The sequence below is a fragment of the Phalacrocorax carbo genome, chromosome 1 (assembly GCF_963921805.1).
Source record: "Phalacrocorax carbo chromosome 1, bPhaCar2.1, whole genome shotgun sequence".
Classification (NCBI taxonomy): domain Eukaryota; kingdom Metazoa; phylum Chordata; class Aves; order Suliformes; family Phalacrocoracidae; genus Phalacrocorax; species Phalacrocorax carbo.
In genome coordinates this window covers 190,999,218-191,012,110 of record NC_087513.1, presented here as the reverse complement: position 1 = coordinate 191,012,110, position 12,893 = coordinate 190,999,218, and the positions used below count along the sequence as shown (strand labels likewise).

General features: G+C 47.3%; 1 protein-coding gene across 4 annotated transcripts in view; it reads right to left on the bottom strand.

The window, feature by feature from the left end:
• Positions 1-10,920, bottom strand: part of SMAD9 (SMAD family member 9) — a 43,703-nt gene extending 32,783 nt beyond the window's left edge. For 2 of the 4 annotated variants that reach the window (XM_064440974.1, XM_064440977.1), the window contains exon 1: positions 10,651-10,919. The gene's annotated coding sequence lies outside the window, so the exon portion shown is untranslated. Of the gene's footprint in view, positions 1-1,415; positions 1,549-10,650 lie in introns of those variants that run through there. The other 2 variants (XM_064440976.1, XM_064440975.1) reach the window with 2 other exon arrangements.
• Between the last annotated feature and the right edge of the window lie 1,973 nt (positions 10,921-12,893).

Genomic DNA, 12,893 nt, shown 5'->3' with positions numbered 1-12,893 from the left:
GTCATGCCTAACAAGAACTCTGCATAAAGCCACCCTGTTTTGGAAGGTGAGACAGCCGTTGCATAGAAGCAACCCTCTCCATCCCACTTGGCCTCAAGGCTAAGAGCAGTATCAGGCATGTTTCATTTATTAGTATGGAAACAGCCTTTCATTAGAATTTACTCAGCCACATAAACATTATTGACACTCATATTTGATACAGTCACCCTAATGTCCCTAAATATGTACTTGATAAAAACATGTATGTACATGGCATGAACAATTCTGCCCAAAAGTAAACACCTAGAAAAAGGTCAGCAAAACCAGGCACCGCATACAGCTAATGCTGGGTGATACGAGTCTCACCTCGAGTCTGAATGATTGCCAGGCTAGGACCCAGCAATGGGGACATGAATTGAAGGGGACTGGGATACTTTTTCCTACTCCTAAGCCCATTTTTCACCCCCCAGCGTAGCATTAGCCTGTAGGTCAAGTTATGAGGAGAAACATGTTCTTCAAGGAACTCCACTACAGTAACTCCACTGTGCTACTACAGCTTGATGCATCAAGAGCAGAGAAAACAGATGAAACACCATCATCACAGGTGTGCTGATTCTTGACCTCAGCCAGGTCCTGCTGAAGACATTAAGAGGGGTTCCAGAGCTCATCAAAATTAAATGCGCCCTCCTCTGTGTCTCATGTGGCAATATGCTGACACTTCCACTATAGAAAGATTTTGGGAAATTTAGATTTTGCTTAATGTAAAAAGGATCCACTGCGTTGGGGAGGATTCATTCACATCACCCCTCAGCAGAATGTCTGTGCAGGCCAACACGGTGATGAAGTTCCCCTCTAATTCAATTCCCATAGGCATAGCAGGGGAATTGCACCAGTGCTCATTACATTTCACTCTAAGCCTTATCCAGAAGTCAAAAAGGAAAGCCGCATGGATGCTAGTGAAAGCAGGCCTAAAACAAAACTGTGTAAAAGCACAGTGTCTAACCTCCCTCAAAAGCGTATCTGTGCATGTGTGTGTAAGTGCATGTGTATGCATCTGGTCTTGGAATAAAAATCCAAGACACTGCCTCCACTTGGAGTGCCTGCCTCGGCTAACTGAGCCGTGAGAGGCATGGCTATCAGTCTTGAAAATGGCTGACATCATCATTCTCGGTGTCACTGCAACAGCTAAGTCAGGCCACAGAGGGAGATTTCTCAGAGGGTCGTCTAGACATAAGCTGTGCAGTTCTCGGAGATGCACGTGGCTGGAAAATGGAGTAGTGAGACAATTATAGCTGGAAGTCTGCCGCTTGGTGACTACATCACAACAGAACTGGAAGGGAGAAAATTATTTCAGTCAAACAACGTAAAGAACAGGCTGTGAACATACACTTGGTTAGTTATTTTTACCTAGCACGAATTCAGATACTTTAACCTACTATGAAAGACAGACGCAAGTATTCTTAGTGTAATCGAGTCTTGATTTGGCTTCAAACATGCCCAGCTGGCAGCAGTCAGCGTGCACCCAGCGCTGGCAAAGAACTTCCCACGTCACTTCATCACTGCCACTCACTATGGGGATCTTCCGCACCTCAGCAGGAAAAAAGGGTTTAAAATAAATAAATAAATAAATACATACATACATAAATACATAAATAAAATGCATTTACAAATACTCAGGCCTCAAACGAGCCAGGAACCTCAGTAACCTTGCCCTGGGCCTGCACACTGAGCCTGAAGCACCAATCCTGGCCCCAGGAGAGGTTTCACATGTGCATTCACTCCAGAAGAGCCATGTGGAAGTCCCTGAGCTGCACAGCCACCGTTGCTGCCACTCCAGTAACCAGTTCGTGGCTCAGGAACAGTGGCCACACGTTACTCTTGATGCATGTAAATCACTTGAGAAGACTCATGTTCCACTTGTGGCACCCACGACATCATTTGGAATCCCTTGGGGCTTCTTCTTGTGCTTGGGACCAGCTAGACAAGGGTGCTGTTATGAACCTATCTGAAACCACTGGCTTTTGCACCCAACAAAATAGGGTGAGTGAATTATTCATTACAATATTACCGAGTTCTTCCACAACCACAGAACCTGACACCCAGGGTTTTAATTAAATGGGATGTAAAGAAGGTTGTTCTTTTTTTTTTTTTTTAATTAAGAAACTAAATTTCTTCCTGGTTTGACCCTGGACTGCTCCAACTGAAAACAGCTGCAATGATAGGAGGCAAAGTACTTGAGACTCAAATTTATCCATGTTTCACACAGCCCTGGCAAAATCTCATTGCTTATTCCTATAAGCTTAAATGAATAATGCAAACTTCTGAAACTCACTTTCTCAGGTTTTTTTTCGAGTGTGTTCTGAAAGCCCTTCTACACTGAACTTAATCTGAAGTCATCAATGTCAAAGGCAAATCTCACAGCACTTCATGACTCTCTGGCCACTTGTCTATACTGTGGAGCCTTCACTGAACTCACTGCCTCCTGGATAAAGAAGGATGAAATTTCATGCCAGTGCTTAAAAATCTATGATTTCCAAATAAATTCTCTGAGCTTGTGGAATCATTCAGATATTACCTCATCTACTCAGCATCATTCAGCTTCTCTTGATGGGAATAACACATTCTCATTTCATATAAAGAAGGAAAGATTCAAGTATATAAGCTGCACACCTTAACACAGCTACATACACTTCCATACGCCTAACACTTGCGGATGTGTTTAAGAGGCGTAAATTCCATCATAAAAGTAAACTAAGTATCCAACTCACTTTTGGTATGCCCATGACGCCTGACTGTGAAGGGATGTACCAATTCCTGAGGTGAGGCTGCTCTGGGTAAGCACATTGATGCTTCAGCAAAGCTTCATTAGTGTAACCTAAGATGGGGAGAAGAGAGGGGGCATGGACATGATAATAGTATGCCAATGTGCCAAAGGCTATTGCAAGCAGGATAGGGGCAATCTGTCTTTCATATTCACTTGAAGAAACAGGGAGAACATACAAATAGGATAGCTATGCATTGGGATAGTTACTGCTGCTAGAGGTCTGCAAGTGCAGATTACACAGCTTTCTTCAAGAATAACTGCACTGGCCTTGGGGAGGAAGAAAGGACTGGAAGAACCCTTGAGACAAGCCTTTCCAATCCTGTGTCGCCTACTGTGGCCAAGCAAAAGAGTCCCCTTCTTCAGGTACAGTGCTAGGCTAACATGGCTACGCTGACTTTGGAGCCTAGGCTACCTGCATCCTGCCGCTCAGGGTAAACCCAAACCAGAAGGCTGGACATTCTCACTGATTTTTACCTTTGAACATCTCCCACAATATTTGAAGGCACCCCACAAAATTAACACAACCAAAGCCTGTGCAAAAATGTGAAACCGGACCAATTTACCAGTATGATCTCTCTTTGACTGTACTTCCTTCCTTGGTATTAATTTTTAAAGGAAACCGATGACTGTGATGTTTATGTGGAGTGAACTGCACTGTGTTCTCTGGCTGGGCCACACCGAAGTTTCTGAGATACAATCCCACGGGGACACATCCTCTTCTCTGCCCCACGCCCTGCTCCCCATAGGCAGGAAGAAGACCCATTCACACAGTCCCTGCCTTATCCCTTCCTGTGGCTGCCTTGCTCAGGCTCAGACCTGCAGCTCCGAGGAAGAGCTCCTCTCTCAGCTGCCTTGCTCCCTCAGAGCCAGAGGCTAAGGAGGACACATGCCATGGGGGAGCTCCGAGGACATATTTGTGGGAGAAGGCAGGGGGCAGCGGGGTATGACAAGGAGGTGCATCAACCTGCCCTAGGGAGCCAAAATGTCTTCTCATGGCTCTGGCTATCCCCATTTTACAGTCAGTCCTGCATTCCTCACATACCCACCATTCCCAGGGAAACTGTAGCAAAGCCCATCGGTGTTTCTAAAAATGGAACGGTTGGAAATACGCAAAAAATAGAGTTCCTGCTTTTAAAATAAACGCTGACTCGTCTCTAATACAAAGCATGCAGCCAAGTGCCTCCAGAACAAACACTTCACAAAGGAAGAAGGGGACTAGAAAAGAATTTCAGCTTCATTGCTGGCCTAAAGTTTATATCCACACTAATCGGATCCTGTAATCCTCGTTATCAATCACTGGCATTCTTGGAGCCATTCCCAAATACCCATTTTAGGAAAAGGATTTGCTTAGAGTTAGACATTAAGAACGTTGTGAACAAGGATATATCTAAAGAACAATTACTTTACCAAGGATGTGCTGCTCAAATAAGATGGGAATCTTTCCTAGAAGTTTAATGTCTTAAGTTGTTAGAAAGGAATGTACTTTTGGAGATCTGCTGGTACATTTACAGTGCACACAGGGAAAATGGATAAAGCAAATGTTCTCCTCGTGGTGTACGGCAGCACATCCCATCTACCTAACAGGACACCTGAGGGCCAGCTAAGTAGGGTTCAGTGACAACTACCTTAATTTCCTGGGGGAACTCACAGAACTGACTGATGGGACACTGGTTCCTGCTGGCAGATCTGTGAGGTCTGATCCAGGCAATGGAAATTCCAGTCCCTGGTTCTCCCCATGCAAGGACTGCATCTCATGCTTTTGAGATCTGCTGCCTTGTTGTGCCAGGAATCTGATGCCATAAAGTCAGAGATAACCTGTGACACTGGGAGTTAGCTGGGGAGTCTGTTGCCTCTAAGCACCCCATGTTGACAGGGCACCCCCAGCCACGCTCCTAGCTGCAGCTGTAGCCTGGCCCAGAGGCTCCCTGTCTAACGCCCAAGGTCCCAGAGAGAGACATTTGGAAGGTCTGCCTAAAGGGTTATTTACTAAGTTATGGTGTTAACACAACAGACATCTTTTGCTGAACATGAGGCATCACACAGCTTGGCAAGTGAAATATAGATCAATGCATTATATAGATCATCAATAAAATACTCAAAAGGAAGAACTTCCGGAAGTGCCTCCTCGCTGACTGACAGCAGGCCTGGAGAGGCAACAGCAGCACTGCCGGCCACCTCTCCTTCCTCCCAGGTGAGAAAGCCTGGCCAAGTGCATATGGGGGGATATATTTCACACACAAAAGGCTTTCCATATACATCATGTTAGCAGTTTTCCATGGAATCACATTAGCATTTCATTGTGTTCAAACCGTACCACATTCAAATCTGTTTTTCCTAAAAGGCTTTCATTGTGCATCACTGTGGGAAATTGCTAATGCAATAAGATTGACATATATGTTCTGCATGAGCATCCGCAGTAATCTGTGCTAATTGAGCCCTCAATGGCTTGTGAAACCCTGCAAGGGGGAGGAAGGGTGGAGCGTCCACAGAGCCTACGCCTTGGAGAACTGCAAAAAATAAGAGTGTGGAGGACAGGTAAGCACTAATATTAGTGTGTTTTATCCATGTAAAGGTGTGATTCAGTCACACGGATTGCCTTGGACAAGGGACCAATGCTCCCAAGCAACAGCACTGAGGCATTTTCCGTGAAAAATATCTGGATATGCTTGGACTCTCTGTGGAAGTTATTTCACAACAACAGGACTAAGAACAAAAGGAGCAAGAACTTGTCTATCTAGTTCCCTCCTGTGGGGGGAAAGGAGGAGGCAGCTGGCCATTCCCAGTGACTTCAGCTGAAGATGTGGGTGCTCAGCTTCTCTGCAAACCAGAACACTTGCTTATGAGATTAAACAGGCTTCATATGCCTACATTTGAGCCTGGGAGTATAAAACAAGGGCTGGATTCTCTTTAGCATGTAAGATGACATGGCATGCCAACAACCAGCTGCAGAAAACACCTAATACTGAGCAAAAGGCACAAATAGGGCCCTGAGTCTTTGAAAGAAACATCTCTCTTCTGCAAACCCACCCCAGTAGTCTGAAGAATATCCCATCTCTCCAGGGCTGTTTCTCCCCTTCCTCTTCCCTCCTAGCACTCAGTTCTGTCCCACGCAGCCCCTCCAGCCCAAGAGTCCCAAGCAGGTTACCACCAAGAAGCCTTGGTCCCAGTGTCAGTCCTGTAGGACATGCAGCAGGGCAGGCAAGGGAGCCGCAGGCTGCTGCCTTGCACAGGAATGAATTTTGGTTTCTCTACTCTAGAAGTCCCAGTGGAGGCCTCATGCCCTGTGTGAAGTAATTCAAGATCTGTTGATGAGACAGAGATAAATTAGCTACCTCATATGCGCTGCAGGGTAAGAAACTGCACATTGGCAGCTGGGCCAAAGTAATTTGACAGAGACAGTAGCTTTGGATAGGCCAAGCCAGCAAATAACCATAAGGGAGTCTTAAAAAGCCATGTGAACTGCTTGTGCCTCCGGTCAGTTCTGCTCCTACTGGGCAGTGTGTGGGATTGCATCCTGCCACAGGCCTCTAGGTAAATGGTTTTCCCTCAGGTGCATCAATTTCTGCATAAGTCATATTGGTACCCTGACAGGGACAGCTTTGTAAAACACTGTGAACCCTCCTGATGAGGAACGCTGCACAGGAATGCTTAAAAAAAGAAGGTTTTTTTTTTCATTAGGAAAAGCATAGCAAGAAAACACACTCAAAAAAAGATTAAGTATTGTTGAAAGGTACTGACCTCAGCAGCAGGATTATTTGATGTTATAAAGGATTCTTCATTACACAGAGCTTTGCTATTAGCAGACACCACTTTCTGGAAAGGGTACCACCGGGTACACCGGGTACGGCCGGCTCCCTGCCGGCTTCCTGCCTACTGTTCTTCTCAGCACAGCCGTGTGACTGAGTACACCACCAGGCCGAACAAACACAGAACAACCATTACCAAGAAATGACCAATCTTGCTCCTATTGTAGCCAGGTAATGAGGGTGAAAGGAAGCCTGAAGCAGAACAAACTGCAATGACCCAAGGGTCTGTTAATTTTCTTTCCTCCTCATTTCTCTCTTCCAGTAGACGGCGAGTTTGAGGCCAATATTTCTGGGGAACTCTGGAAGTGGAGAACATTTTCAAAGCCTAAACAAAGACCAGGTGTTTAGAGAGACTCCAGAACAGGAATCTGCATGGAGACGTTTCAGAAAGAAAAGCAAAAGACGCACTATTTTGGCAGGGGTCATGCTGACTGGGAGCAGAACGTAGGTGGGAGAAAAAAGCTTGCTGGGAAACGGGAGGTTGCAGTATCAAGCTGGAAGGTTGCCAGTGTGGACTAATGCTTTGGCAGCTGCAAACAAAATGTAAGAAGTAACATGAACAAAAAGTGCCAAGAGAGATCTGGGAGTACCAAGACCTGTCAGGAAACAGAAGAATCAAAGATGAAGCTAAGTTTGGCAGAGGGGAGGATGGTGATGCTGCTGACAAGGAAAAAGAGTAGGGAGGAAACAAGTTCTGGAGAGAAGGATGCAGGAAAGATAAGGCATTTCTCCTCCCAGTCAGAAACACACCTCAATCTTAATGCTGTCTCAGAAAAAGAGAGATCCATTATCAGATTTTATTCTTCTGTTTTGTGTTTTTACGTAGGGACAACTGTGTAAACTGGGAAATCAGCTCTACTCCATGTCCACCTCCACTGTGTCCTTGCTGTGCCCTTGCCCAGAGGAGTTGAACCTCAAAGCAAACCTCTCAACCTTACATCTGTCTAAGATGTTGCAACAGTTCTTCCAGAAACCTGCAAGTAGTCCTGTAGAAAAATCTGTCTGAAAATCACAGGTATCTGCACAAAATTTAGGCAAATACGTTTCACCTGCTTTGATTTAAACACATACATGTATTAGCCAGGATCTCAGTCTGGGCTCTGATCCCACAGTCTATTAGATCCACTCATCTGCAAAAGCACAGCAAGGTTTTCAGCTGCTATAATAAATACACAGGGCCCTAGACTCTTCAATTCACCTCTTCATCTGTAAAATTCCCACAGTGTTAACTATTAAAACATTACAGACAAAATATCAGGTGGGAAAAAAATTGGGATATTTTTGAAAAAATTATTTTATTATACTGTATTCAGAGTCTAATGCTTCCTTACTTCTCAAAGAGAGTATTACGACAGCAACTGTTCTCTCAAATTGTCATTGTTATTACTATCTTTTGCTGTTAACGTACAATAACACTAATGATTCTTTATACCTGCTTGAAGCAGGAAACCAGGCAGTCTACCAGAACAACCTTTATGTTTTTGCTGTGCTGTTTTCAGTTAAAATATTTATGATGCTTTTTTTTTTTCTTTCTTCCCCATCCCTGTAATTAGTAATTGTAAGGGGTATATTACATAGCAAATGGAATCTCTGTACACGTTCACTATACTTTTTGCAGCAGACAAATTACCCAGAGCATATATATTTTTTCCCTTCTGGCTCCCCTTATTCTGTTAAGTTTCTTTGAAACAGAGTGCCTAGTACTGCTGATGCTGGGATTACTGTTAGCCAGTATCAGCACCGGTGATAAACTCTAGCTAGTGTTTTGGTTAGAGGTCAGTTGTAATTAGTAGTCATTGTCCTTTGAATTTAACAATGGAAAAATAAAACTTTATCGAGACAGATTAGCCTGGCCATCAAAATTACAGCACTTTAGCCTTCAGGAGAGAGGATTACATGACACACTATCTCCCGGGCTGATAACAGCAGAGAGCTAAGGATTCAAATGTGAGATGCAGAAAGTCTGTAAAAGAATAAAAGGAGAGAAAGGAGGATTAACTGTCCAAATGCTATGTGATACGTTATACTGACACTTCTACACTCCTGTTTTAGTGAGTTCGGCCTCATCATGCACCCACTGAAGACAACGAGGGCCACTACTACCAGTTTCCATGAGAGCAGATTCCAAACCAGAGGTGCCACGCAGTTCCTCTACACACATCCCCACCTCCTGCAGATATTTGGCACGTGTGTCCATGCCTTTTGGCCTTGGGCAAGCGCGTTAATAAAATATTAATACTCAACTTCTTCACAAAGTTGTGTGGCTGACAGCTTTGTGCGTATTCGTTTCTGTTGTTGCACGTAAATAAAAGCTTCTATTTCCAGCTCCTATCACTTTACAAATCCTGATTATCAAAAGGATTCATGATAAAATACACTTGACCCTTATTCCAGTCATTCTTGCAGAATTAGTGTTTATCAGCTTATGTGCAAGTTAACAAAGTGAAGACGAAAATGTTTTTATCTCCATCACAAAGAACAGATGAGAACGGGAACTACTGCCAAACTCAGTAAACATAATACGAGGTATCCTTCTTGATACAGCTCACTTTAAATATATTTTTTGGGCTTGTTTATTTTAGCTACAATGGCAAATTAACTCAATATTAAAAAAAAACACCAACAAAAAACCGAACAAAAAAAACCAACAACAAACAAACCACAAACATCCCCAGCCCCTGCTTTAAAATCTAACAGGAAGCAAACATGAACCAGCCAGACACTGGTACTTATCAAATCTGAAAGAAGGGAGTTGTCTGGTTGGATTAAAACGGATGAGGTTAGTTTGAGTGATGACATTTGTCCTACCATTGCTGAGGGGAAGAATTTTGCAGCGCTTTCTTCAGCTTATACTCCTGAAGATGAGAGGATTACTCCTACCGCACAAATACACGCATGTATAAAGATGCACATTTCCACACGTTGAAGATATAAAGTACTGAAACTTGCGTTATCTGCAGTGTCCTTCCCAAACCACTGCAAACTTGAATACGTTCCCGAGCCGTGCACATCATTTCCCACTTCTGCCAAGGGAGAGCTCATTCGCTGGAAAGTTGACCATTCCGGGCTGAAAATTTTTTTTCACTAATTTATAAAACGTAAGTAATTAACAGCAGGCAAGGGTGTGTGTGTGTGCGTGCGTGTGCGCGCGTCCGTGTGTGTGTCGTTTATTTTTATTCCCACTAATGCCTCTTTTAAAACAGACCTGGCTAGCATCAAATAAATTTACCCATAAAATCAACGCAGGAAAACACAAAGTTACCGCACAATATCGGAACTGTTAAAAACGAGCCGAGCTTTGAATTCCCTCCACTTAGAGCTGCCCGGGCATGGAGATAAAATTATTATAATTCATAATGTGCCATATCGAGGACTATTGTTTTTGGAAATGCTGGTTACTTGCTAACAAGCAGCGTTTTAACTTCGGAGCCAAAAAAAAGAGAGAGAGTCCCCGTTTGCAGCTGGAACACAAACCCAAATCCCAGCAATTCTGCTCCGTTTTGCTTGGGAGCGCGTCCAGGAGCGGGATTTCTTGAACAGAAAATAACCTCTGAAAGGAAAAGTATTTCCAAACGTGTCATGTGGGGTTTTGTTGGGCTTTTTCTTTTTTTTTTCCCTCCTACTTAAACGAGGAGGGAAGAAATCCTAACAGCGGGAAGACTTGTCAGCGCTTAGCCATCCATAAAGATGTTTTTTTCCCCGCGCTCCTCCTTTCGCTCGCAGTCCTGGCGTCGGTTTGTCTCATCTCGCTGCCGCTGCCCCGGCCCCGGCCGCGGCCCCCGCCCGCACACCGCCCCAGCCCAGCCCAGCCCGGCGGGGCCGGTAGCCGCGGGGACACCGGCCCGGGGCGCCGCCGGGGCTGCCCCGCTGCCCGCACGGGGGGGGACGGGGGGACACACGCTGCGGCCCCCCGCCGCGGGAAGGGATGCGGAGCAGCCCCGGCGGGAAGTTTGGGGCGGTGGCGGCGGCGGGACCGTCCCCCCTATGTGTGTCTCTCCCCCTCCCCGGCCCTTCCCGGGATGCGGGAGCCCCGGTTCCTACCTGCCACCGGGCGCGGGTTGGGGTCTCGGCGCGCCGCGGGCGGGAGCGGGGCTGCAGCTGCGCGGCGGCGGCGGCGGCGGCGGCGGGGCCAGGGCGCAGCGGCAGCGGCAGCAGCAGCCCCGGCCGGCGTCAGTCAGGCGGGAGCCGCCAGCCTGTATTAGTGCGCCGGGCTGGACCGCGGCCAGCAGCGCCGCTGCCGCTGGCCCGCCCCTGCGCCCCCCCCGCCGCGCCGCCCCGCGCTCACACCCCGCGAGCGCACACACCCGCACACCCCGCGCACCCACACCCGCGAGTGCACCCCTCAGCACCCGCACACCCCGTTCACCCCACCACCACACGCTGTCCCCCTCCCCGAGCTCACCCCCGCCACAGGCGCCCCCTCAGACGTACGGACACGCTCACCCCCTTCACAGACCTCGCCCTGCGGAGACACACCCACACCCACAGAACCCACGCTTCGCGCCCCTGTCTCACACACAGCCCACAGCCCCCCGCCCCGTCACACAGACTCGCCCCCGGCCCGCCGTCCCGCGGGAGGGCAGCCGCCTCAGGCGCCGCCATTTCTCCGCCCCGCGGCTCCCCGCTGAGGGGGCTCCCCGACCCCCGCCCAGCCCGCCGGGGCCCGAGGCGAGGCTGGCGGCAGAGACCGGGCCTGGGGCTGTGTGAGGTCGGCGAGGCTTTTGTACCTGACCGACGGGGCAGAGCATATGCCCGGTGCCTCCACAGCCAACCCTTCGCCTGTGGCCCCTCACGCAAGCCTCCGGGCACCCTGAGGGTGGCCACAGTGGCCAAGCGGGGCACGGGGTGACTTCACCTCCGTCCTGCACCACTCCGGGTGATGCTGACCCAGCTTTTGGACACAGGGGACAAACTCTGGCTGTGGGGAGAGGCTGGGCAGATGCCCCTCTAGGGCAGCTGAGCAACAGCAGAGGGATGTGGGGACCTGTGCCTTCCCACACTGGGCTGTGCAGAGGCCGCCCAGGGCTTTCCCCAACCATGCCCTTGGCTTCTCCACCTGGACCGCGCACCGAGGCTGTCACCTGCATGGTGTGTCCTGCAGAAATCCCCTTCCACCGGTATTTGCACTGGTGTTTGGGGCCATGGCAGCCAGCTGCTAGGCTCCCACTGCAGAATAAGCATCCTGAGTTTGCTGTCCTGAAAATCTTCCTGGTGATTTCGTGAGCTGGATTCATAGGACCTCCACGTAGCTTTTAACTGCAGTGCAAAAATAAAAAACCCAAAAAACAACCATTTGTAATAGGATGAGTAATACCTGCACAGGGTTTTTGAATGGTCCCATCAGTTCATGGGACTGGTCAGAGAAGAGCAAACTGCAGCCTTTGTTGGCGAGCAGATGTGTTCTCTGCTCTGGATATTACCTATTAAACCCTCATATTACCTAGAAGTAACCATTTCTAGCTATCTAGCACATTGTATTAGCTGTAATAAGGAGGGGCGGAAAGAGAAATATCAGGCAAGTCAAGTGGCTTCAAGGACACCAGAAATAAAAGCTACTCATGAAACTGGGGCTCTAAGCAGGGCTTGGAATAGGTACCGGCTGAACCTGACCCTGGTTGCATTGAGGGGTTCCAGTTAAATTGCACTGAGCCTTTTGAGGTCAATCAATAAATATGATTTAAGATACCATCCTGCTGACATTTTCACCAAAATTTTTTACAATGTAAAACATGACAGAAAAGCTAACGTTGTTTGAGTAGACATCAAAAAGCCACAATGAAATTACACCTCCACAGCGCAAATTTACCAAGGCATGTTGTGTGTGAGGATTGTGGTGGAATAGGGAGATACAATGTAACACCCCAAATACCTCTCTTTCCCACTTTGGCCCCAAACATTTTAAAATACCAGCGGCTTCCCCACTGCTGTCTCGCTTCTCCGACAGGAGACCTCTTGACAGATGACTACCAGAAGAGATGCTGTTATTTATAGATCACTGTAAACATTTATAAAGTGTCAATCACACATTGTAACTCAGCATGACTTGAGATTTTATATCCATAATGCTATTTATTTTTAACTTATGCACTTAAGACACCCCACTGCAAATGATCTACACATGAGAAGTTAGGGTGGCTTGGCTGAGGTGTGGTGTGTAACTTACTGAGGCATGGCTTGTGATCATGAATCTGAGGGGTCTCACACCCAAGCTCTGCTGGGTCTCACTGCATCTCTTTCAGGTGTTGGAACCTCCAGTTTCTCATGCCTCTGCTCACAGTTGCTGC